Source organism: Mytilus trossulus, chromosome 9 (assembly GCF_036588685.1).
Source record: "Mytilus trossulus isolate FHL-02 chromosome 9, PNRI_Mtr1.1.1.hap1, whole genome shotgun sequence".
Taxonomy (NCBI): Eukaryota; Metazoa; Mollusca; class Bivalvia; order Mytilida; family Mytilidae; genus Mytilus; species Mytilus trossulus.
The window spans coordinates 41612094-41637742 of NC_086381.1; the positions used below are offsets into that span (position 1 = coordinate 41612094).

The 25649-nt window shown below is 31.6% G+C and overlaps 1 pseudogene; it reads right to left on the reverse strand.

Annotated features, from left to right (window-relative positions):
* Positions 1 to 20630: 20630 nt before the first annotated feature.
* Positions 20631 to 21897, reverse strand: LOC134682941 (C-type mannose receptor 2-like; annotated as a pseudogene).
* Positions 21898 to 25649: the final 3752 nt, after the last annotated feature.

Here is a 25649-nt window from a genome sequence, read left to right on the forward strand (position 1 = left end):
ACCAAACCTAAATGAGTAAATATAACAATTAGGAGATTTTGATTTCTAATGCGACAACTTTCCAAAAGAGACGAAAATAAACAAAAAATAACAATTACATGTTACCGTACGACCTTCAACAACGAGCAGAGCCAATACCGTATAGTCAGCTATAACAGAAAGAACAATATTGTTGAAGCCCTTGTTGTTGAAAAATGTAATGAATTTCCAGAATTTTAAATTTTTGTTATATACTGGTACAGTACTTATTTTGATCTACTTTTAAGATACACAGTTACGACTATCAAGTCAGAATAACCAGAATAGAATTTTTGCAAACCGGGCTGGCCAAAAAAGATTGTTATAACACAATTATCAATGAAATACTCTCCAATATTATATATGTGTTATTGATTTTTCCAGTTTGAATGCCATATATAAAAATGAACAATCTTGATTTTACTGTATTACAATGTATCAGCAGTGATAACTATGTCTCTATTATAGACAATTGTGATATGGTAAATATTTGTGTTCTTGACTGTCATTTTTGCTAATGTTTTTTGTCTATATGACGTTTTGTGTTTCTTTGATACATTTTTGTTTGTTTTTTCTGTTATTTAGATTATAAAACAATGTTGACTGCTGTACCCCTATTTTGGACATTTGTGCCTATTATGACTCTTTTGTTTTCTCCACTTTCAATGTCAATATAGTGTAATTTAATGCGACTGTCATACTTGTGAGAGATTTAGCTAGTTATATATGCTATACAACCAGGTTTAAACCACCATTTTCTACATAAGAAAATGATGCTTGCACCAAGTCAGGAATATGACAATTGTTATCCATTCGTTTGATATGTTTGAGCTTTTGATTTTGCCATTTGATTAGGGATTTCAGTATTTTTGTTATTTTACTTTTTGATGAATCAACTATGTCAGCGACTACTTTGTAAAATGTAGAGCAATCTTTCTTCCTCATAATATGAACACGTGAGATTTTGATAGTACCTTTATGAGACCAAAACCCTACAACACAATTTTTAGTTTGAATATCCTGCCGGCTCTTTATTGATAATAATAAAACAAAATACAACTAAATTATAATTGGTATACAATTTCATTTCAATCAGATATTTTAAATAAAAATGGTACTTGGTTACTAGCTACAGCCAAATAGCATACTAAATAATTATTCATAAAATATTACAATCAATAAGAAAAAATAGTTCAAAAAACGGCATCAATCAAATCACAAAAGAAATTATAATTGCAAAAAAGCAACAATCATAAAAGAACTTATAATTTGAAATAATTTTATTTGTTGTTTACTCTTTAGAAAGCTTCAATTTCAGTTTATTTATAATACTGGATAGCAGAGACTTAAGTTCACTTTTTTACAAGTAGATCTTTTTCTGTTTCGGGAATCTCTGATCTAGTCTTGTCTGATTCGACAATTTCATTTAGCCCTATAAGCTGTTTATCTTGTGCAGGTGGTTGTTTACCGTTTTTCCCATTTACAGTTTTGTTATGATCATTGTCTTGTTTGAGATTACTCAAGTCAGTTAATGAAAAAAACCCATCAGAATCTGACGAACTACAGCTGCAATCACAAAAACTTTTTTTCAACAGCAGACAAATAAAAGGGAGACTTTGTTCGCATTTACAATTACCTCTACAATATTTGATACAATTAGAGCAACAATCAGTGATACATTCTTTAAAGCAAAGGAATAAAAAATCTCCAACATATCTTTTCTTTTTCGTTTTTAAAAACTTGTTATATAATGCTTCAATTTCTGAAACATGTTTCTCAATTTCCTCCCCTGGTTTTTTTTGTGAGAAATATAAAAATATCTTTGGAGATACCAAAATAACTACAATAGAAAGTGTCTCGTTCATTAACTTCATTTTGTCAAATTTTCCTGTTCTTTGTAAAATATGGAAAGAGACTATCATAAAAATTGTAGTGAGGATAGATTTGAAGAGTAACAAAAAAAACCTTTTCCGAGCAGTATAACAATTATTTACTATGTAATCAAACAGGTTTTCGTCTATACTGTTTTGATTGTTGCTTTTGCATTCGGAAGAGTCACTCACCTTCCCCAAAACACTGAGGATCAACAATGTTTTTCTCTTGAATTTCAAATATTGTGTCAAGAAGAACTGTATAAGAGTCAAGAAACTCTAAGATATAAGTGGCAAAATAGCCGAATGAAAATATAACAATTAAATACCATCGCCACACATGCTATGAGACTGTTAAGCCTGCACTAATTGCATAGGCAAAAGATCGCTCTATGAAAACAAAAAAATGTGCATGTTCTCTTACAGTTAACGTATAGACCACCAACAAAACAATAAGAAATAACCAGCCACTTTCGGGTGTTGCGTTTTGTCTCTCAGTGTCTGTAACTTTCTCATAATCCATATTTAGCTTGGAATTTTATCATTGCCATCTCCATTATTTTCAGTTTGCATGGTCTCTTCATGTTGTTTTTTGCAACAATAATTTCGACATTTCAGACATAATGGGGAAAAAAATGAACCATACTGCAGGCATTGAAAAAAATAAAATGTTTATAATAACGTTCAAAAGGAATAGCAAAGTACCTATTAGTACATTGTGTAAAAAAAAAAAGGATTTTAAAACATTTATCTAGCGAATCTTTCCTCCTTTGTCCACCGAACAAAATGAATATGTAAAAATAAAACGCCAAAACTGAAGAGAAAAAAAGCATTGTGAATCAAAAAATCAATTTTTCACTTGCATTCAACATCCATCGGTTTTGGGCTAAATTTCCCTCAGTTTCCATTATGTCCTTTACAGGAATAAATAAGATATATTCACTGCGCGCACAGAATGAAGAGGACGAACATTTTCGGCAACCAGTATCTTTCCCTAAGCAAATAATAAAATCATCATTGTCATTGTAAAGAATATATATCCATATATTACATGCAAAATATGATATAATCGATATTGTAACAGGCAACTATAGCATATATTTGAAAAATTGATATTCTGGAATTCCAAATCTATAAATGTTTGGAAAGTTAGTGTATTCTTCCCTTTCAAATGATTCATGCTTAATATTGAGTAGTTTTTATAAGTTTTATCCTAATACAATCAAAGTACAAAAAAAGTAAAACTGAACAATAGGTGCATACTTTACTTCATTATCTTTTCGTAATTCTGTGTTATGCCATGGTGAGTAAAATATTTTTTGCATGATTCGTGTTAACCCGTTTTTGATATTGGTCCTTATTTTTGTAGAATTATTATACAGGTAAGTAGTTTTATTTGGTTGAACAATTTCTAACAGATGAATGATAAAAGGATGCATGTAAGCAAATAATCCAAGAACGATAGTAAGCATTTTTGTTATGTCATATTTGCTTTGTTCTGTTACTTCAAAATATCCGTTCATTAATGAATCTATGGGAAAACTATCGTAATCATATCCAATCCAGACTGTAAAAATAATACAAATAGCTGTAGTTCCTGTTAAGGGCATACGATACAGTTTTGATCCTGTATTTACAAGTTCATGAAAATTTGCATATAGGCTATTTTTTACCTGATTAAATTAAATATGTAATAAAAAATATACCTTCATGTGCTACTTTTTGAGTAAAATGAGGTCGAAATTTTGTACATTTGCCCAGAATTCAGATTTGTGGCCGTAATTTCTTTTTCGAAAGAAAGACATAACTTTTTTGTTATAAAAGATAAACACAAATTGTTTTTTGTTAAATAATCGGTAATTTCTGTATTTTATAAATATCCTACAAAATATGCATTTTTTTATTCAGAAATAACTCATATTTATCAAATGTTCATGAATTGAGGAAAAACGTCATTTTTTACTGCATGTTTATCAAAATTTAAAAAAATCCTCTATTTACAGTTTTATAAAATTTGGGTCACATAATCTCCCTGCAAAATGAAACAAAATGCCGTTTTGAAAAATAGGGGTCCATGAACTCGTTTTCAAATTAAATCAGTTTGAATGATAAAAATCAGTCGAAAAATGCATCTTTTCCCGAAATCTCATAGTTTGACGTCGCGAAAATAACAAATTACGTTAGCAACGCCATTACCTTTCCTGTAACTGTATCGTATGCCCTTAAGGTTTTATCATCAAACGAACGATGACAAAGTAAAGAACCAGTCTCATTTTCTGTAATACTGGACCATAAATAGTTCACAATATACTTTGTTTCATTCTCATATGCTATTTTGTAGTTTAAATTACAGCATACGGATAACGACCAAGGAATGTCCATTTCTTTTGTTCCGTCTTTAGTTATAGTAAAAGTGAGAAAATCAGAATCTATCGGTCGGGACAATTCTTCATACATCATTTCCTTCTTTAACCAAATCCATTCTTGGAGACCATTCCGATATGTCTCTTCCGGTAGATATTGTTTCATTTTAATTGATCTGAACTTTTCTCTTTTAGATAGAGATAAATAACTGAAACCGTTGTATCAGATATGTAATGGTTAAATGTTTTGCGTGCTTTGTCAGTATCTGATGTGGTAAAGTTAAAACCACAAAATCCATTACTAGCATGTTTCGAATAATCAGAGGAAGCATGTCGAATACTGCTTACAGAAGTTTGATGTGGCACGGGAACTGTTGATACGATTGAGATTAACAGATTAACGGAAAAGTACACTTGATACATACTGGTTATTCGTCCCTTCTGTGTTTCTGAAAAAAAAATAACTTCACTGTAAATTAAAATGGACTATCTTTTCATTTATCGTGGTTCTGTCAATTAAACGGAAGTATGAGAAGTCATTTCATCAAAAAGAAGAGTATACAACCAATAACAACATACACGACTTTCTGTTGCAACATGTTTTTATATTTTGAAGTCACTATTTACTTTTTCTGTATTATTCTATTTTATTTTGAAATGACTTTGATGTTTTTGTAACTGTGAGCATTTATTGATATGGCCTTGGAAATAATTTTCTATGGTTGTCGTGTTTACTTTCTGAACGCTGTTTTATTTAAGGGTTACTTCGTGGTTGATGGAAAAGCACCAGTTGTTACTTTTTAACATCAACATTTTTAACCTTTCAAAGCCCATTGAAAAAAAGATGTGTATTGATTGCCATGTCGACAGATTAGTTTCACATTAACCTGTCCCCACTTCTTCTTTTGAGCATACACAAAATGCAATTTTTCATTTCAATCTTGCATTTTATCATAATTCCACTTAGTCTTCCAAGAAAGGTTTAAAAAGTAAAATCACAAAAATACTGAACTCCGAGGAAATTTATTCGGAAAGTCCCTAAAATTGTGAATCATTGTTTATTAATATGAAAAAAATATGAACTTAAAGGAGCAACATGTGCAAAGCAGTATAAGAATAAAAAGATGTGATATGATTGCCAATGCGACAACTGCAGCTTTCCACTAAAGACCAAATGACGTAAGTGTATATATTTCCAAGTTAATACAGTAACTGTATTTAATTACTACGTTTTTTTTCCATTATTTTAATAACTTAGAGTCACTGCTTACAATGAAGCTATGGAACAAAAGGTTCCACATTGCAAAGTTGAAGTCATCAATTCCAAAGATATACGACACAATCATGAAATGTGTATTCCATCTATTTTTCCATGATTATGGCATTTTCAAATGCGGCTTACTACTTGAGTTATGTTAAAAAGAATAACACGACTACTGTTACTAGTTTGGGAACACTTAAATTACCACCTGGTTTTACGTTTAAAGAAAGATTCCTGACCCTCTATTGTTATGTTCTATGTGTAGTGTTTTATGGTATAGTGATCGTCTTTAGGTCATTGATATAAACTGGACCTACAATGTAATATCTTTTATTATTTCAAAGGAGCACCGTTTTACCTGGAGAATTGATCTTAGTGCATGAAGTAAGAGATTGTGATTTTGCTTAGTCGCTCAGAAAAATTTGAATTCATTTCATTATGCATCATATTATGTAAAATCAAGATGCAATACAATTTTGAGAGTTTCCATCGAAATATATGAACTAATCTTAAAAATCGTAAGGGGTTCCGCGGAACCCAGTGTCTCGCCTACGTTTGCTGTTAAACGCAGACTCAACAAAAATGAGAAAAAAAAATCAATAAAAATATTCCCCTCGATACTATCTTTTGAATGTAAGAAGCTTCTGTCCAGGTTTGGTAAAAATCCAGGATAGTGTATGAATCAAAAAATGTTTTAAAATTTTAACTGCAGATTGTATGTTATGTTAATTGGAAGAAAACAAAGTCCATTTATAAGAAAAATACGATAAAAATGGATTTTTCATTACAAAATGTACTTCTTGATACCATCTTATGATCAGAAAAGAAACATGCTTCTGTCCAAGTTTGGTACAAATCCAGGATAATTTAAGAAATTTTTAATTTTTTTGAAAACTTTAACCACAGATTGAATGTTATGTTCCCTGGCAGAAAAACTAAGTCCATTTATAAATAAAATATGCAAAGAAAATGGAACTTTTACAAAATTTAACTACGGATACTATATAATGATCATAAATTAGCTTCTGTCAAAGTTTGGTACAAATCGAGGATAGTTTAAGATAGTTATTAAAATTTAAAAAACTTTAACCACGGAGTGGATGTAATGTTTCCTGGCAGAAAAAACTAAGTCCATTTATAAGTAAAAAACAGATTTTTTTTTTTACAAAATATACTTCTGGATACCATCTTATGATCATAAACAAGCTTCTGTCAAAGTAAAGTAGAATTTTAACTACAGAATGAATATTGTGGACGCAACCGCCGCCGCCAACGACGACACTGACGGAATGTCTGATTGTTATGTCTCGCTTTTTCGACTTAAAGGGGCACTAGCTGTCAAATTCATGGTCACCAATCTGACTCAAATTCTCATACTTGATATATTACAATGTTAAACATTTATATTTTTACAAAATTTACTTACGGATACTATATTATGATCATAAATAAGCTTCTGTCAAAGTTTGGTACAAATCCAGAATAGTTTAAGAAAGTTATTAAAATTTTAAAAACTTTAACCACAGAGTTGATAAAATGTTTCCTGGCAGAAAAACTAAGTCGATTTATAAGTAAAAAACAGATGGTTTTTTTTACAAAATGTACTTCAAAGTTAAGTAGAGTTTTAACTACAGAGTGAATATTGTGGACGCAACCACCGCCGTGAACGACGACGTTGACGGAATGTCGGATTGTTATGTCTCGCTTTTTCGACTTAAAGGGGCACTAGCTGTTAAATTCATGGTCACCAATCTGACAAAAATTCTCATATTTGATATACAACAATGTAAAACATTTATCCAAACTATCAAAAGTCTAAAATAAACAGTTTACATAGCATGGAATCGATAATATGTAGGTTCGTTTCGTGTGTATTTTAGTCCAGACGCCATCTAATTAACTATCGATTTGACCTAAGATGGCCATATATGCGATGTATTTAAAACATAAATAAAGAATGAATAGATTTAGTCAATACGTGCAATTGGATTTGTATAGGTCTGTTTGATTTTATTTTATAGATTAAAAATATATGTTTCTCATTGTTTTTACCCGTATTAGAATGATTGTATGTGGATCGAATCAGTTATCAAATGAATAACCCTTGTTTCACTTTAATTGTTGACATTTTTTTCCTTTAAATAACCAGTACACGTACAAAGCATACGTTGTCAATTTGTAGCTAGGGGTTAAATTGAAGTGCACATGCATACGGATTTATTGAGGTCGAGTTATTCACTTGCAAGTGAAAATTAATTGTCAATGATTCTTGGTTTAATTTGACAAAATTGAACCCTTCTGGCTGCTTAAAGCGAATTATTATTTCACTTTCAATATTGATTGAACCATAAAATTTTACTTAAGATTTTTTATATACCTCGTAGCTAGTTTCCCCTTAAGTAGAAGGCTTGACCAAAAGTGGATTCTTTATTCATTATCCGGATTTTTTTTTTTACATTTTTCTAATAATATAGTACTGTAACTCTTGTATGATAATTATACAAAAAGTGAGGACAAAAACATAAATCTAACCTACCCTATGGTATAAAACATTCCAATAACTTTTCGAGCAATTTCAAAGAAAGTTTCATATTTATCATCCAGAAGCATCAAAATATATTGCTTTTATTGCTGTTACTCATTTTAAAGTCACTGTGAGGTCGATCACACGGATCAAAAGAAAAAACCTCTCACCTCACTGCAAGTTTGAAACGAACCCTTACATAGATTTAAGCGGAATTATTTGCAAAATGAAGATCATGCAACATCTGTGAATTGGCGAAAAAAGTCATTCAGCAACAGTATGAATAAAAATATCTTCACTCGTGATATTTTACACCATACACAACCTTGCTATACATGCTGACTTTCTATCTTTTAGTTGTTGACATTCTTGCTCAAAGCCGAATATTTAAAACAAGGTATGTACAAAAGCCGAAACAGTTGAAGAAGTTGATAACCACAAATTGACCTAGCGAGTTGCAGATTTAGTTTCTTAATAACTGATCTATTTATAAAGGACACTTTAAAAAAGTTATAATGGTATGAATCATGCACCGAATTAAGGACTACTGAGCTGATGGTCTCCTTTAGACTGATAGTTTACCATCAGCAATTGCACTGACCACTGAGCGGGTAATACGGTAGTCAAACATCAGCGGTATCAAACAATTGCTATACAAATTGAAATATTATCACTCTATCGATTGTATGTCTCGGAAGCGCTTTTCTGGATATAGCTTCATCAGGACCTACCTATGTAAAAATCTGTCAATCGATATTCAAGGAAGTGGTATTATCACAAACTTTATAAACACGACAGGACTGTGTATTTTTCATTATGAAAATTGGTCTCTTATTGTGTTTATTTCGTATAATTTATTCTTTGTGTGTTGGGATCGTCCGTCGAAATTGATAAATTAATAACTACAAACTATAACTTAAAATTTGAAAAGAAGAAAAAATAATAAGCATTTATATATGAACTGCATTAAAACGCTACATAGCATCTGAATTTTCAGGGGAAAACACAGATGAGAACTAGGATTGATGTAAAACAAAACACAGATTAGCTTAGGAATTGTCTATAAATAACGTTTTTAAGTTACCTTACCTTATATATCTAGTTAAAATTGTTTTTTCTTTTCTTATAATAGTTATCAAAAGTACCAGGATTATAATTTTGTACGCCAGACGCGCGTTTCGTCTACATAAGACTCATCAGTGACGCTCAGATCAAAATAGTTAAAAAAGCCAAATAAATACAAAGTTGAAGAGCATTAAGGATCCAAAATTCCAAAAAGTTGTGCCAAATACGGCTAAGGTAATCTACTCCTGGGGTAAGAAAATCCTTAGTTTTTTTCGAAAAATTCAAAGTTTTGTAAACAGAAAATTTATAAAAATGACCATATAATTGATATTCATGTCAACACCGAAGTGCTGACTACTGGGCTGGTGATACCCTCGGGGACGAAACGTCCACCAGCAGTGGCATCGACCCAGTTGTGTAAATAGTTATCAAAAGTACCAGGATTATAATTTTGTACGCCAGACGCGCGTTTCGTCTACATAAGACTCATCAGTGACGCTCAGATCAAAATAGTTAAAAAGCCAAATAAATACAAAGTTGAAGAGCATTAAGGATCCAAAATTCCAAAAAGTTGTGCCAAATACGGCTAAGGTAATCTACTCCTGGGGTAAGAAAATCCTTCGTTTTTTTCGAAAAATTCAAAGTTTTGTAAACAGAAAATTTATAAAAATGACCATATAATTGATATTCATGTCAACACCGAAGTGCTGACTACTGGGCTGGTGATACCCTCGGGGACGAAACGTCCACCAGCAGTGGCATCGACCCAGTGGTGTAAATAGTTAACAAAAGTACCAGGATTATAATTTTGTACGCCAGACGCGCGTTTCGTCTACATAAGACTCATCAGTGACGCTCAGATCAAAATAGTTAAAAAAGCCAAATAAATACAAAGTTGAAGAGCATTAAGGATCCAAAATTCCAAAAAGTTGTGCCAAATACGGCTAAGGTAATCTACTCCTGGGGTAAGAAAATCCTTAGTTTTTTTCGAAAAATTCAAAGTTTTGTAAACAGAAAATTTATAAAAATGACCATATAATTGATATTCATGTCAACACCGAAGTGCTGACTACTGGGCTGGTGATACCCTCGGGGACGAAACGTCCACCAGCAGTGGCATCGACCCAGTGGTGTAAATAGTTATCAAAAGTACCAGGATTATAATTTTGTACGCCAGACGCGCGTTTCGTCTACATAAGACTCATCAGTGACGCTCAGATCAAAATAGTTAAAAAAGCCAAATAAATACAAAGTTGAAGAGCATTAAGGATCCAAAATTCCAAAAAGTTGTGCCAAATACGGCTAAGGTAATCTACTCCTGGGGTAAGAAAATCCTTAGTTTTTTTCGAAAATTCAAAGTTTTGTAAACAGAAAATTTATAAAAATGACCATATAATTGATATTCATGTCAACACCGAAGTGCTGACTACTGGGCTGGTGATACCCTCGGGGACGAAACGTCCACCAGCAGTGGCATCGACCCAGTGGTGTAAATAGTTATCAAAAGTACCAGGATTATAATTTTGTACGCCAGAAGCGCGTTTCGTCTACATAAGACTCATCAGTGACGCTCAGATCAAAATAGTTAAATAAATACAAAGTTTTAAATGATTCCAAAATGGCAACTCCTTGTTGAATTTATGACGTATGATATCGTCTATTTTTCAAAGATCCCTATGAAAGTTATCTCTTCTATTCAAATATTAATTGAAAAAATTGTTTTGTTGCTAGATATGATTGTGCCTCCTATAGTGATACGCATTTTAAATGAGATATCAAACGATTGTAAATAGCTGAAGTATCTGAGATTTTTAGATAACGTACACATTTCGACAATCCTGGCAGATAAACAAATAATGTCAAACGCTTGCACGTTTTATTTTTGCACTTGTACTGTGCGGGTGATAAAGTTCTTCGAGGGATCTCGTGGTTAGGGTCACTGTATACGTAAAACATATAGACGAAAACAGGACGAAAATGATTCAATAGAAGGACATCTCAACAAATTTTGATAAGATAAACGATTTTCTTTCAAAAGGCCAAGTTTTGTTTTGTTTAAGGTAAATATATGAAACATATTCAACTTTATTTCTTATATTTGAACTTTCATATGAGTGCGAAAATAAACATCTCATACTCGATTATTTAAAAAATATATATAAAATAGGCGATAGTAAACTCGTTACATTTTATCTATTTTTATGTAAGACAACTAAAAGGTTTCGAAGTGTATTGCTACGGCTTATATCTAACGATATTTTAAAATACACAGAAAATAAGATTATTTGTTTATCGTACCATTTCTATTCTTTTGTCTCTCCCTAAGACATATTTATGATTGGACGTAATATATGAGAGTAAGTTGTCAACGATAATAATCTGCTCAAATCTTAAAGACTGAATGTAAGAATAATAGAGCGTCTGAGCAGAATGATATAGGTACGATATAGCTGTTGAATTTAAGTATTTTTGTTAATAAAATTACATTATTTATAGAAGATCGCTAGAATATATTATTGCAAACAGTGCAAGTAAGGGTAGCTAGTAAGGCTAATTATAAATCAAATCGTATTCAAAATTGTATATTTGTTGTTGGTTTTATTTCAGGTTTTACCTGTTATGATGTTTTTAAAAATTAACAATCTTATTTTTATGTATCCGTTTTTTGTGCCATCGACATTGTCAGTTCGTTTTTGACTGACACAAGGAAGTCAAAACCAAAATCTTACCCTTTCTGAACATTAAGATTAATTCTGTAGTAAAACAACAAAGCTTGATAATATTTTTCATAACAAGTAAGAATGGCATATCAATTTAAAAAAGACACAGAGGTTATTGTTATTATCGACATTGCATAACGAAAGTAAGTATCAAGCGATATCCCGCGTGCTTCGAAATTGTAAATTTGTTTTCCTGGTAATATAAATTTCGATTTTTGCCATCTTAGACAATGTGCATTACTTTCTCATGATTGAATGATTGAGACCTATTGATTTACAAAACCAACGAATTTTATAAACGAGTAAACACCATTTGTTTGAGTGTAAATCAGACAAGGGACAACATTAATTCCCATTAATATTGATTATTGAATTCATGAAAAAAAAACTTACCTTTTTTTAAAATAGAAAATAACAAAAATAAGTAGATATGGTATCAGTGCAACTCCTCATCCTAGTCACAATTATAGGCCAACGCAAGACCTTCAACAAGGAGCATTGGCTCATACCGAACAACAAGATCCCAAATTGACTATAGTGTAATGCAGATTTATTCCGTAAGGAAATTTGGTTCACATTAATACAGGTTGATAGTTACAGTTTCACACAAAATAAATAAGGAAAAAAACAATAATTGCTTTTGTTAAATTCACAACAGTAATGCTTCTATCAATCACCTATCTGGCATACCAAAAAGTTAAATCACAAAAATACTGAACTTAGAGGAAAATCAATTCGGAAAGTCCATAATCTCATGGCAAAATCAAATAACAAAACGCATCAAAAACGAATGGACAAGAACTGTCATATTCCTGACTTGGTACAGGCATTTTCAAATGTAGAAAATGGTGGATTAAACCTGGTTTTAAAGCGCTTACCTCTCACTTTGATGGCAGTCTCATCAAATTCCGTTATATTTACATTGATGTGTTAACTAAACAGACACAATTTATAAAATAGTCAAAATATGGGTACATCAGCCATCATTGTATAACAATTTTAAAAAGAACAATTGAACAGAACACAAAAGCATCTTCTATCTACTAACACATTCATTGATTTGTGTGTCTGAAGTCAGAAAATTGTATACGTCACATATATTTGTCGTTCAATGTGCATACAAACAATTTTAAAATTTACATGGACATTGTTAGCATACAGGGTTAAAAAATCAAAAATATGTAAGAATAAATTTCTGAAATAGACCAAGATTTAAACTAGTCCAAAAATTATATATAGAATTCATAAGAATCCACAAATAGTTAATTCCACTACGTGATTGAATGATTTTGACGTTTGTGGTTCAACGTATACTGTAATTCATAATAGAAATATATCATAATGACATATAAGAGAACAATATTATACTGACGGGATCTTTTAAAATACAGAGTCACGTTATAAGAACCAAAGAAATACAAGTCCCTTTTACAAAACACACCACAAAAAATTGAAAGCCAATACAAACATATTGACGAGATGTATAAGTACCGAGCCACGTCAAACGGATATCACATAAAACCATTTGCCGTTCATGAGTTTTTTTTAACTTTTCTGTTTTTTAAGCTAAGGAATATTAATCAAGAATCTCTTGCCAGATATTAATAAAAAATAGAAGTACAAAAATACTAACAAAACGTTCTCGTAAATGTACCCATGCTTTGTTCCTGTGCATCGTATATATTACGAAGTCTTCCAAAGTAGAAACAATAATGTCGATCATAGTTTGGTTCTCTACTAGACCATGTTAGATTTTTTTCAAACAGTTCAATCAAGCCATTTATACTTGTCGATCACCGGGAAATCATTTAGATCTATCGTGGATAATCGAATTGCTTTACTAAGAACAAATGATAATGCATTGTCCTAACAAATGCTTATTGAATTTGCACCCTTTTTTTAACATAATTGACGAGCGAGCATAAAAACCACGTGTCATCAGGTGGATTAAACAGGTGACACGATTCATTATATAGAGACCAATTGCTATTCCCACATTTCTCAGTAAGACTTAATTCACAGATAAAACTTTGAGAAACATAGCAGTTAGCATCATTTCATTTTGTATTTGTGCGCAATATTTCAGCACAACGATCAATCAATTTTTTTCAAATGGTACGGTTCGTGGGAGTTCTGATTTGTATAATCCAGCAGAGTTCCATCGCCCCAATTACTGAAAATTATTTTCAAAATTATAACAAATTGTAAACGTATCATTATTGGTTTATCGCGTTAAAGTCATTATGTCAAGATTACTTTTAATGTACTTTCATGTATAGAATAATACATGGCGAAATCTGTATCGCATGCAGTATCGCCACGAGGAACTAATATTAGTCCCGAGAGCGAAGGTCTTGATGGCTGATATTGGTCTAGTGGTGATACAACAGAATATGCGAAACTTGCCATTTATTATTCTGTTTACTAGTTTCTTATATTTTAATAGAATCAGATTCATGGGATATCCTTTTTGAATCGTCCGAAAATATAAGCTTGTCAAGAAAATTATGATTTTGCTGTATTTTTCAAGCTGACTTGCTTTTTCGTTGTTGTTTTTCCGTAGACTATCTTTTTTGTCAAATATCCTTTTTCGTGATAGCCATTACAAAATTTGGGATCATTCATATTGGATGGACATCCACAACGTAATGCCCCCTTCAAACTAAATCTTATTACATGTTCAATATAGAGCGATGAAACTGGCAAATACTATTTTCAAAACCCTGTATTTAAATGCACTCACTCTAACGATACTGTAAGCTGTTTCCTCCATAGAATACAACCCACCTTCCCAAGTTTTGTTTTCAAAAAAGGAAAATCACAAAAATACTGAACTTAGAGGAAAATCAATTCGGAAAGCCCATATAAATCACATGGCAAAATCAAAAAATAAAACGCATAAAAAACGAATTGAAAAGAACTGTCATATTCCTGACTTGGTACAGGCATTTTCAAATGTAGAAAATGGTTGATTAAACCTGGTTTTAAAGCGCTAACCCTCTCACTTTGATGACAGTCTCATCACATTCCGTTATATTCAATATTTAACTACAATATGAGCTGATTTGTAGCCATAAATGTGGACCTCAATGTAACCAAATTACATCTATTCAAAGATTATTAACAGTCAAACATATACATGTATATGAACTCCACATACTCGACAAGGTAGTAATTTTGCTGTACCAAATATGTGAATACTTTAAAAACTGGAGTAAATTACTCATTTTCTCTAACAAGTATTTTAATGAAATTCTAACTACATGAGGTTATGTATCATGCCAGGAGATACAGCAACTGAATGCTTTATATAACGTGACGCATAGTATGCGATACAGGTTCAGCCATGCTCTACGGGATATGCGATACGGGGTATGCGATACTGTTTTAGCTTTGCGATACATCCCTAGGGTTGGTGATACAGACTGAAAAAAAATCTTTATTATATGGGACAACATCCCTAATGCGCCTCCAAATGAGGAACTCAAAAAGTCACGTGTAAAGAAAAAATCAATGTGTAGTGTCATTGGACATGTTTCTATTTTTAACAAATGACTGAACTTTATTATTTGTGATGATTAAGAAAGTAGAGGAACATAGAATAAATATGTAAACCTTTCGATCTTTTATATCTTGGCGTTATGTATTCGGGTTTAGTTTTCTGTATTTAGTTAATACTTCAGTTTCTTTATGTTAACTCTTTCATATACATTTGATAAAATTTACTGTTTGCAATAGCATGAATTGTTCTATATAATAAGTATGTTCTTATTCCGGGCATAAAAACAATGCCGTATTTGGCGAAACCTTTTCAACTTTTGATCTTCAGTGCTGTACAACTTTGTACTTTTTCACTTTCGATCTTTTATATCCGGGCGTCACTGTTGATTTGTGTGTGGACAAGGCGCGTGTTTGGCGTATTGAATTTTAAACCTGATGCTTTTTGTTATCTATTAATCATGTTTTTCTTTGTCTAATATGTTCTCCTATTTATTTGTATTGTAGTCCTGTAATATTATGTTGTCATCTCAATGTTATATTTAACTTTGCCATTAAAATGCGAGGTTTGGCATGCCACAAAACCAGGTTCAACCCACCACTTTTATTCCCCTTTAAAAGTGTCCTTTACCAAGTCAGGAAGATGGCCATTGTTATATTATTGTTCGTTTATGTGTGTGTTGCATTTAAACGTTGAGTCGTTTGTGTTTTCTCTTATTTTTGAGATAAGACGTGGCACGGTACTTGTCTATCCCAAATTCATGTATTTGGTTTTCATGTTATATTTGTTATTCTCGTGGTGTTTTGTCTGATGCTTGGTACATTTCTGTGTGTGTTACGTTTCGGTGTTATGTCGTTGTTCTCCTCTTATATTTAATGCGTTTCCCTCGGATTTAGTTTGTTACCCCGATTTTGTTTTTTGTCCATGGATTTATGAGTTTTGAACAGCGGTATACTACTGTTGCCTTTATTTAAAAACAATGGAGCTGTTGAATGTGTTCAAAGTATTAAATTTTCAAAGAACTTATTGTGTTATAAAGGGGATATTTTACCACAAGGAGCACCATCACAACATGATGTTCGGGGTTTGCTAATTTACGGAAAAAGTTATCTCACTTCGTACCCCGAAAATTTAACCACATATGTGAAAATGTCACAGCTTCGAAGGGAGCTATCATACATATCCAAGTTTACGATATGGACTGAGCTACAGGAAAAAAACGTTACCATTACCGCCTATGTAAAAACAATTAAAGATTTTGTCCCATATATACAAAACTGTGTTCTTGATATATGATAAACAAATGTATTGACTCAAACACTGTATCTTAAAAAGTAAACACATGATATCCCAATTTAAGTGTATTGGCAAGTAGTTATTATTAAATTGTCACTTATAAATGTAATTACATTTCACTTACATCAGTTAATGAATGAAGCTTGATGCAAATAATAAATTCCGTTCCAACTTTGAAATTAGGCTGATGTTCTTCATGTATAGATTCTGCGTACTGACTTTGTTTCTCATCTGTAAAACGTGATATATTGTTCTTTAATTTGTCTTTGTTCTATTTTTAACATTAATTTTACTTTTCAATCTTTTTTCTGTGAAATTCAATTGCCGTGGCTCGGTACTTATACATCCATCAAAATGTTTGTATAACCCTTCATTTTTGTTGTTTTGTTTCGTCCGTGTGACTTTTTGTGTTTCTATGGTACATATGACGTGGCTCTAATCTTTTAAAGATCACACCATTATGCTATTGTTCTATTATAATTTTGAATGATTTTGAACGACAAAATTATTTTACTGGCGTAATGGTATTAACAATAAATGGATTCCTAAAAATTCTAAAGAACTTCTGGATAATTTTAAATATCAGTCTTTTTCTTTTTTTGGATTTTTCTAACCCTGTATACCACCATTGAAAATACTCTGACCGACAAAATTATTTCATTTTCTTTCTGTGTGAAGTTTACATTTTCTGACGTCAAACACGCGAAGCAATGAATGCAGTTGTCAAATTTGATCGATGCTTTTTGTGCTTCTTTGTTAAATATTTGTTTGTTTGGAGATTGTGACACTGTGATGACTGCTGAACCTACATTTTTACAATTCTATATTCTATGTCTATTTTGTTTACGTATAGTTGTTAATTTAATGGAATTTGATTCAACTGCCATACAAGGAAGATGTTTAGCGCTATTAAACAAAACCCAGGTTCAATCTACGATTTTCAACATAAAAAAGGCCTTATACCAAGTAAGGAATATGACAGGTGTTATCCAATAGTTTGGTTTGTATAAGCTTTTGATTTTGCCATTTGATTTGGACTTATATGTAGAAATTAACTATGGAGATCGGTTTAAAACAAAACTTTACGACGAAAAAGATGATGTCAGCTACCCAATTGTGACCTTTTCATTTTTAAACCAAAAGTTCCAAATGGTGTACTTGAAATCATCACTTCGTAAAACGGACGACATTACGAGTTGTTTTGGAATATCCGTTTTACATAATTAAAAAGCGGATATGTTCTTTATGTCGTCACTACAATCCTGTTCCTTTTCACGAATGTGACATACCGAATAGGACTATTTACCAGCTTTGTAATAACATAAGCAATACGACAGCTGATACATGTGGAGCAGGATCTGTTTACCCTTCCGAACCACCTGGAATCACCCCAAGTTTTTGATAGGGTTCGTGTTGTTGTTGTACCCCCTATTTCTGACATTTTGTTCATCCATCGTTGTCAATATAATGGAATTCGATGCGACTATGGTACAAATGAGAAGTTATTTTCTACATTTGAAAATGCCTGCACTAATTCAGGAATATGACAGTTGTTGTCCATTCGTTTGATGTGTTTTGTCATTAGATAAGGTACTTTCTGTTTTGAATTTCCCTCGGAGTTCAGTATTTTTGTGATTTTACATTTCACAGTAAGGTTCCAAAATAAAGATTGTTAGTACTAACATGCCAAATTATAAGTTTCGTTTGTCATAGTTCAAATTTGTTATTTTATTTTTTTGTTCATATATTATGAACTCGAAATAAACTGGATTAACATAATTTCCTGTTGGTCTCTTCACAGAACTCTAAATCATCCCCGGTTGTAGAAAATCGTTCGTAAGTGATTATTTCCTTTTTAAATATTATACATTTTTGTAATTATTTAATTCAATAATTGCGATCTTATTCCTTTATCTCATATGATGTTAGAAAACTGCCATCCCACTTTCCTTAATCTTCTGAACACTACAGGTATCATAAGCAATAGACTATACTAAAGTTGAAGTATATATTTTTGTTTTAACGATTGTTGATAATGCCTAATGGGAACATTTGGTTGGAGAGATATTTGAAAACAACCTACCAATTTGAGTGTTGCTAAATTATTCTGCAAAGGACAAGAAACTTATAGCACCTGTGATAGCAAAATTTCAAACCAGACGAAAGATACATTACAGGTTATTCTAACAAGATATTTACCGATGAGATTACATAATAAAACAACGAAATACTATTTTGTCATTTGATGTCTGTGACGTTTTATTGTTGTAAAATTTATTCATATTGTTTTCAGTCTAGGAGTCAGCTAGAACCTGAACTATTATATCAAATTTAATATCTTGAGGATAAATTTTAGAATCCACTTATAAACAGTTTACAGAGATATTAATTTGAATATCAGCAGTAGTGTAAATCTAAATAAACTAGACAGTACATAACATATAAAGAATAAATCAAACACAACATAACATTGTTTATCATATAAAACATTGAATAAAATTTACGGACCGAAGTGCACTTACTTATCAAAAATGCATTGTACGGTTGAAAACAATAGTGTAACTTGAGATCATACAGAAGTTTTCCCTCAGTCCAAAACTTTAAAAAATGATATTCAAAAAATTATCCCTATCCACATTTAATCAAAATGTAAAGAATATCCTGGAATAGAATTTAGTTTCTGCCTGCAAATATTATTCCGTACATGTTAATAACAATAAGAATTTATTATTAAGTAATGTCACAAGTCGTTATTGAAGAAGATTTAAATTCTGTTTGAGGAATCATAGAATTGTACAGTTGAATAAAATAATATCCATTGGTTCACGCAAAATTTATCATCAGTTCAAATCTAAAAAAAAATTGATTTACTTTAAATTGTACGTTTTCTCATTTATTAAATAAACTTGAATAGCAAGAGAACTTCGGTCAGTAAATACTATTCCGAAGTTTATATCACGACAAACAAAAAGTTTTTTTTTTAAACAAATCGTTTATATATACACATAATTTTCAGAAAGAAAATTTATTTGGTACAGTAAGGTATTTTTGAAAAAATCACTCTTATCTTAATTCAGTAATGAACATAACATAAAAAATTCATTATATTTAAATCAACAGTTTTCTATCAAAATTACAAAACATCAATGTATTGTGTACACGAATATTGAACAACAAATAAAACAATGTAGAAGGTAAAAATTTAAAAAGCCAAAATGCAACAGAAAATTCCCGAAAAGGGTACATTTATAAACAGTGTAATTCAAAGCGCATTTATGCAGTAATCAAAAATAATTTTGCCTACAAGTCGGAATATTGCTGTTCTGTTTATGTCTTCGTAATCTTTTTAGCAATATTGAATTGGTTTGATGTACCAGTCTTGTATTACAATTTCAGTTTCCGGTGCATTGAGTGAAATGGAAAATTCGTAATTTTTTCTGATTTTTTTTTATACACTGCATTTTAATTGTTTGATAAACAGTATATGTTGATTAAAAAAAACCTTTGAAAGAAAGAAAATATTGTATCTTTTTTAGAATTCAAATTAGAAAAGTGGAATAATATAATGTAAACGAAAGTAGTACGTTCTTAGAAAAACAGCAAACGAAAGTAGAAAAATAAAGGTTTGTCTTCGATGTTGATTAAGTTTTGTTTTTCTAGGCATAGTGCCCTTTTTCACCCCAATGAAATCAAAGTACGAAGAACATTTTTTATAAATATTAGTATTTTCGAATATAATATGTTTTGAAGATGAACTATTGTCCATGTAAAATTGAGAATTGAAATTGGGAATCTAAATCAATGGAGATGTTGATAACAAGACTGAAACCTAAAGCAAAAAAACAAACTTCATTCTCATTAACAATGATAATCGAGTTTTGAAGACGAAACTCTTTCCCTTTAAAGAGACCTAAACATGCAGCATCATACCGTATAAGAATATGGTTCACACATGATAAAAAATACTGATTGATTATTAAAACTTAACGCAAAAATAGAAATATAAAAACCAAAACAATTAAACAATTAAATGTTTTCTATGCTAATGAATCTCTTAAAAAATTATGGAATAAAATTCACAGAACTTTCTCACAAACGTATTCATTCATTGTTGCACAGTCTGCATCATAAATATTACCAAGTCTCCCAAGGTAGACACAATGATGTTGTGCATTGTCTGGTTGTTCTCTTCCCCACGTTAGATTTCCAGAAACAGTTCTATCAAGCCATTTATATTTGCCCGCAAAATTATTTAGACCTATCCATTTGACTGACGTAGATATTTGAAAAGCTTGACTTAAGACAAATGACAATTCATGATCCGAACCAATGCTGATTAAATCTGCACCCTTTTGTAGACATGCATAACGGGCAGCAGCCCATGATAGAGAAGGGTAGTATCCATCTGACGGCTTGAATAGGTAACACGATCCATTGTGTAGATACCAATTCCCATTTCCACATTTGTCAGTAAGACTCAATTTACAAATAAAACTTTGAGTAACATAGCAATTAGCGTCATTCCATTTTCTATTTGCGCGCGACATTTCCACACAATGTTCAAAATTATTCCAATGATTCGGTTCGTATGAATTCCAATTTACATAACCAAGCGGTGTCCCATCGCTCCATCTAAATTGACCTTAATGATGAAGCTCGTTCAATCCTGTCCAATACGACTCGGCTTTTAATTGGTCAATCGGAAGCGAATCAACTTCAGTTTTACCATGCAAACTTATGAGATCGGATCGATGGCTTCGGCAAAAATCTCTTGCTTGAAACCATGTTTTCTTTTTGTGAAGAATCAGATAACAAGCTTTGCCATTCGTATGCCACCCGTCAGGACACCTGGTTCCGTCATAATTTACACGGAAATCTAATTTTGAAACCGTTCTGTCATAAGACTGTGTACAGTTTCGATTTCCTTGAATATTCAGTTCATAGTTTTCGTTCGACTGACTTACATTAACTGCAGAACATAGATGTTTTCCCTCCGAGTTAAAGTTACAATTAGAATACAGAACAGCAAACGTAATTCCTGATGATAAAACAGCTGTCGTGACAATGGCGATAACGCACAGTCCAATTTTTTCCCAAGTAGGTTTCAGAAATGGACATGTGTTTTTCACAATATTAGGTTTATTGCATAGTGCGGCATAAATATGCTGATCACTACTGCTCGTATTACAGATTGTATACGTATCATTATTGATATATTGCGTTACAGTCATCATGAAGAGATTACTTTGAATGTGACTTTACATAAATGTCTTCACTCAAACATTGTATCTTATAAAGTATACACTTAAAGATGATATCCGGCTTTAAGTATGTTTAGAAGTAATTATTAATAGTATATGATACATATAGGAAATTACATTTCACCTTCATTGATTTTCATTTATGAAATTCACGTTTTGACATTATACACAAATAAGACAGCATCACAATGGCACGAACACATGCAAATGCAAAACACATTCAAAAGGTAATACTCAGTTTTCATCGAAATATATACATTTACATGTAAATTTTTCCTATTATCGATCTGAGCATGGAAATGTTGTTGATAAAGTAAAATGTATAAATCAACAATTTAGCTTTATATGATCCCCAAATAAAAACTTGTAAACATATAACAATATTATCAACCAACTCAACTACAGCATATACCATTGATAGGGGGCCCTAACTGACTCCTACTCCTAACTGATGTTGGCCTGTCTTATTTTTGTCCATTTTGTTTACTCAAAGAAGGGCATTACGTCATATTTTTTAACAAACCATCTGGGACAGTTGATGGTCCATGAGTGGCAAGATTGAACCTCGTGCACTTAAGCTTGGGAGTTTTAAATATATTAAGAACAAATGAACCATCATGGAATAACAATCGTGACTACTTGTGGGATTGGGGACGAGGCGAGTAAAATCACAAATCGCAATATCGCAAAACAAATTACCGCAAATACTTGTGAGTATACATAGATATGTACTTTATGCAGCCCTTTTCAAGTTATTTTAAAGAAAGTCTCTCTATTCTGCATTTAAATTTTTACTCTTGGTAAGGAGAATAGTTTGGAAAGTATTTCAAAAGTTTTAAAGCACATCTTGAGATATGTTAATTAAAAAAAAAATGCAATAAAATCTATTTACATCTATAGCTGACATTAGCCCCCAAAACCTGCACCGTCTCTTTTATCGATGTTCTGATAACTAACAAAAAACCCTTGCCGTTTTTGGCACAACTGGTTTGATCTTTTGGTCCTCGATGCTGTTCAACTTTGTACTTGTTTCGGCTTTCAAACTTTTGTATCTGGGCATCACTAGTAGGTCTTGTGTGGACGAAATGCACTTCTGGCGTATTAAAATTTTCAAATTGTTGCCTTTTGTTGGCTGTTGTTCGTGTAATTCTTTGTCAATTGTATTCTCCATTTAATTTATGTTGTAGTCCTGTGGTGTTGTGTTGTCATTTTGATGTTATATTTCAGATGGCCATAAAAGTGCGAGGTTTGGCATGCCACAAAACCAGGTTCAACCCACCATTTGTTCCTTTAAAATGCCCTATACCAAGTCAGGAATATGGCCATTGTTATATTATAGTTCGTTTCTGTGTGTATTACATTTTAACGTTGTGTCGTTTGTTTTCTTATTTTTGAGTGTCAATTCACATTGCGATAAGACGTGTCACGGTACTTGTCTATCCCAAATTCATGCATTTGGTTTTGATATTATATTTGTTAATCTCGTGGGATTTTGTCTGATGCTCGGTCTGTTTCTGTGTGTGTTACATTTTAGTGTTATGTCGTTGTTCTCCTCTTATATTAATGCGTTTCCCTCGGTTTTGGTTTGTTGCCCCGATTTTGTTTTTTTTGCCATGGATTTATGAGTTTTGAACAGCGCTATACTACTGTTGCCTTTATTTACCACTTTTTAATGTATGTAGTTAAAACGCTATATTTTCAGCATTCACTAAGTATCAAATATACAAATGATAGTTCGTGGTAAGTTCTTATCAGTTCTTACAATATAGCAACACACAGAAGGATTAATAAATAAATAAATACGAATGCACATATGCATGATATGTACAGAATTGTTTTCCTACAATAAGTTTTCAAAATAAAGATAGTAAATCACATATGAGAGTTTTTTAGTTTCTTTTGCCATCATTCAAAAATTTGTAGTATGATCATGTACATAAATAATCAATTCGACATAAAGATGAATATTATGACAAACGAGACGATTTTAATTTTGAAATTATCAATTTCCCCCACCTTAGTAGTAATATACCAACTTCACCTGCATATGGAATATACATTTCCCAATTTATTAGGTATTCAAGAGCTTGCAGCTCCTATTCAGACTTTGTAAAACGTCACCAGTGTCTGAGCAGAAAGTTGATGAACCAGGGGTATGTCAAAGAACGTCTCGTCCTTTTTCTAAAAAAGTTCATCGGAAGATACCAAGAACTTGTTGATAAATATTCCGTATCAATTTCACAAATAATACAAGATGGTCTTGAAGGATAGATTTTGCGTACTGACGTTTGTTATCATCTTAATTACGTATTATAGAATTCTTTTATAAGTCTTTTTTAGATAATCATTTGAAGTGACTCAGTGGTTATGTAAAACCACATACTTTGAACGGCAAAATTATTTCATTGATTGATATTACTTTTACTTAAGGATCTTGAATACTATGAATGACAAAACTATTTTATTCAATAACACTACTTTTTCTGTTTAGTCTGTTTTTCATGATATACATTTGACGTGAAACTGTACTTATGTATCCCGTCATACTTTGAACCACACCATTATTTTATTTATTATTATTACTTTTACTGTTAAGTCTGGTTTTTGGTATATCTACTTTACGTGAGTCTGTATTTATGTATGCCGAAATACGACAAAGTTATTTTTATGTCTACCTGTGCGAATTTCAAACGCGCTATTTTACACCAGTAATGAAAACCTTGTATCATTTATGGGTAGACTTTACATAGATAAATTCAGCCGTATTTGACGTGAAACTGTTCTTATGTATCCCGTCATACTTTGAACCACACCATTATTTTATTTATTATTATTACTTTTACTGTTAAGTCTGTTTTTGTTATATCAACTTTACGTAAGTCTTCATTTATGTATGCCGTCATACGACAAAATTATTTTTATGTCTACCTGTGCGAATTTCAAACGCGCATTTTTAAACCAGTAATGAAACCTTCTATCATTATGGGTAGACTTTACATAGATAAATTCAGCCGTATAAGAAAAGCAAAATGAGAATGTTAAATTAATGTATGCCTTTTTGTGCTTCTTTGTTACATTTGTTGTTTATGTAGAGATATTAAGATGATAACACAATATTGACTGTTGTACCCCTATTTTTGACATTTTTACTCTTTGAGTATGTTTGTTTTGTTCATGCATCGTTGACAATTTAATGGAATTTGATGCGACTGTCATATAAGCGAGAGGTTTAGCTAGCTATAAAACCAGGTTCAATCCACCATTTTCTACATTAGAAAATGCCTGTACCAAGTCAGGAATATGACAGTTGTTACCCATTCGTTTGATGTGTTTGGACTTTTGATTTTGCCTTTGGATTTTTGATTTTCCTTTTTGAATTTTCCTCGGAGTTCGGTATTTTTGTGTTTTTACTTTTTACAGTTTCCTGTTGATCTTTTCACAGAACCCTAATTCATCACCTGGTGTAAGAAATCGTCCGTAAGTGATTATTTCCTTTTTAATGAATATACATTTATGTTGTGTATTTCAATCAAATTTATGTAATTTTTAAATGATTTCTAAAAATATCATCATCGAATTTTCGTTAAATCTTCTTCATACTACTGACATCAATATCAAAGACTTTATTTCCATAAACGTATTATCATATTTTCGTTACATCTTTTTTATACTAAAGACATCAATATCAAAGACTTTATTTCCATAAACGTATTATCATATTTTTGTTAAATCTTCTTTATACTACAGACTTGAATATCAAAGACTTTATTT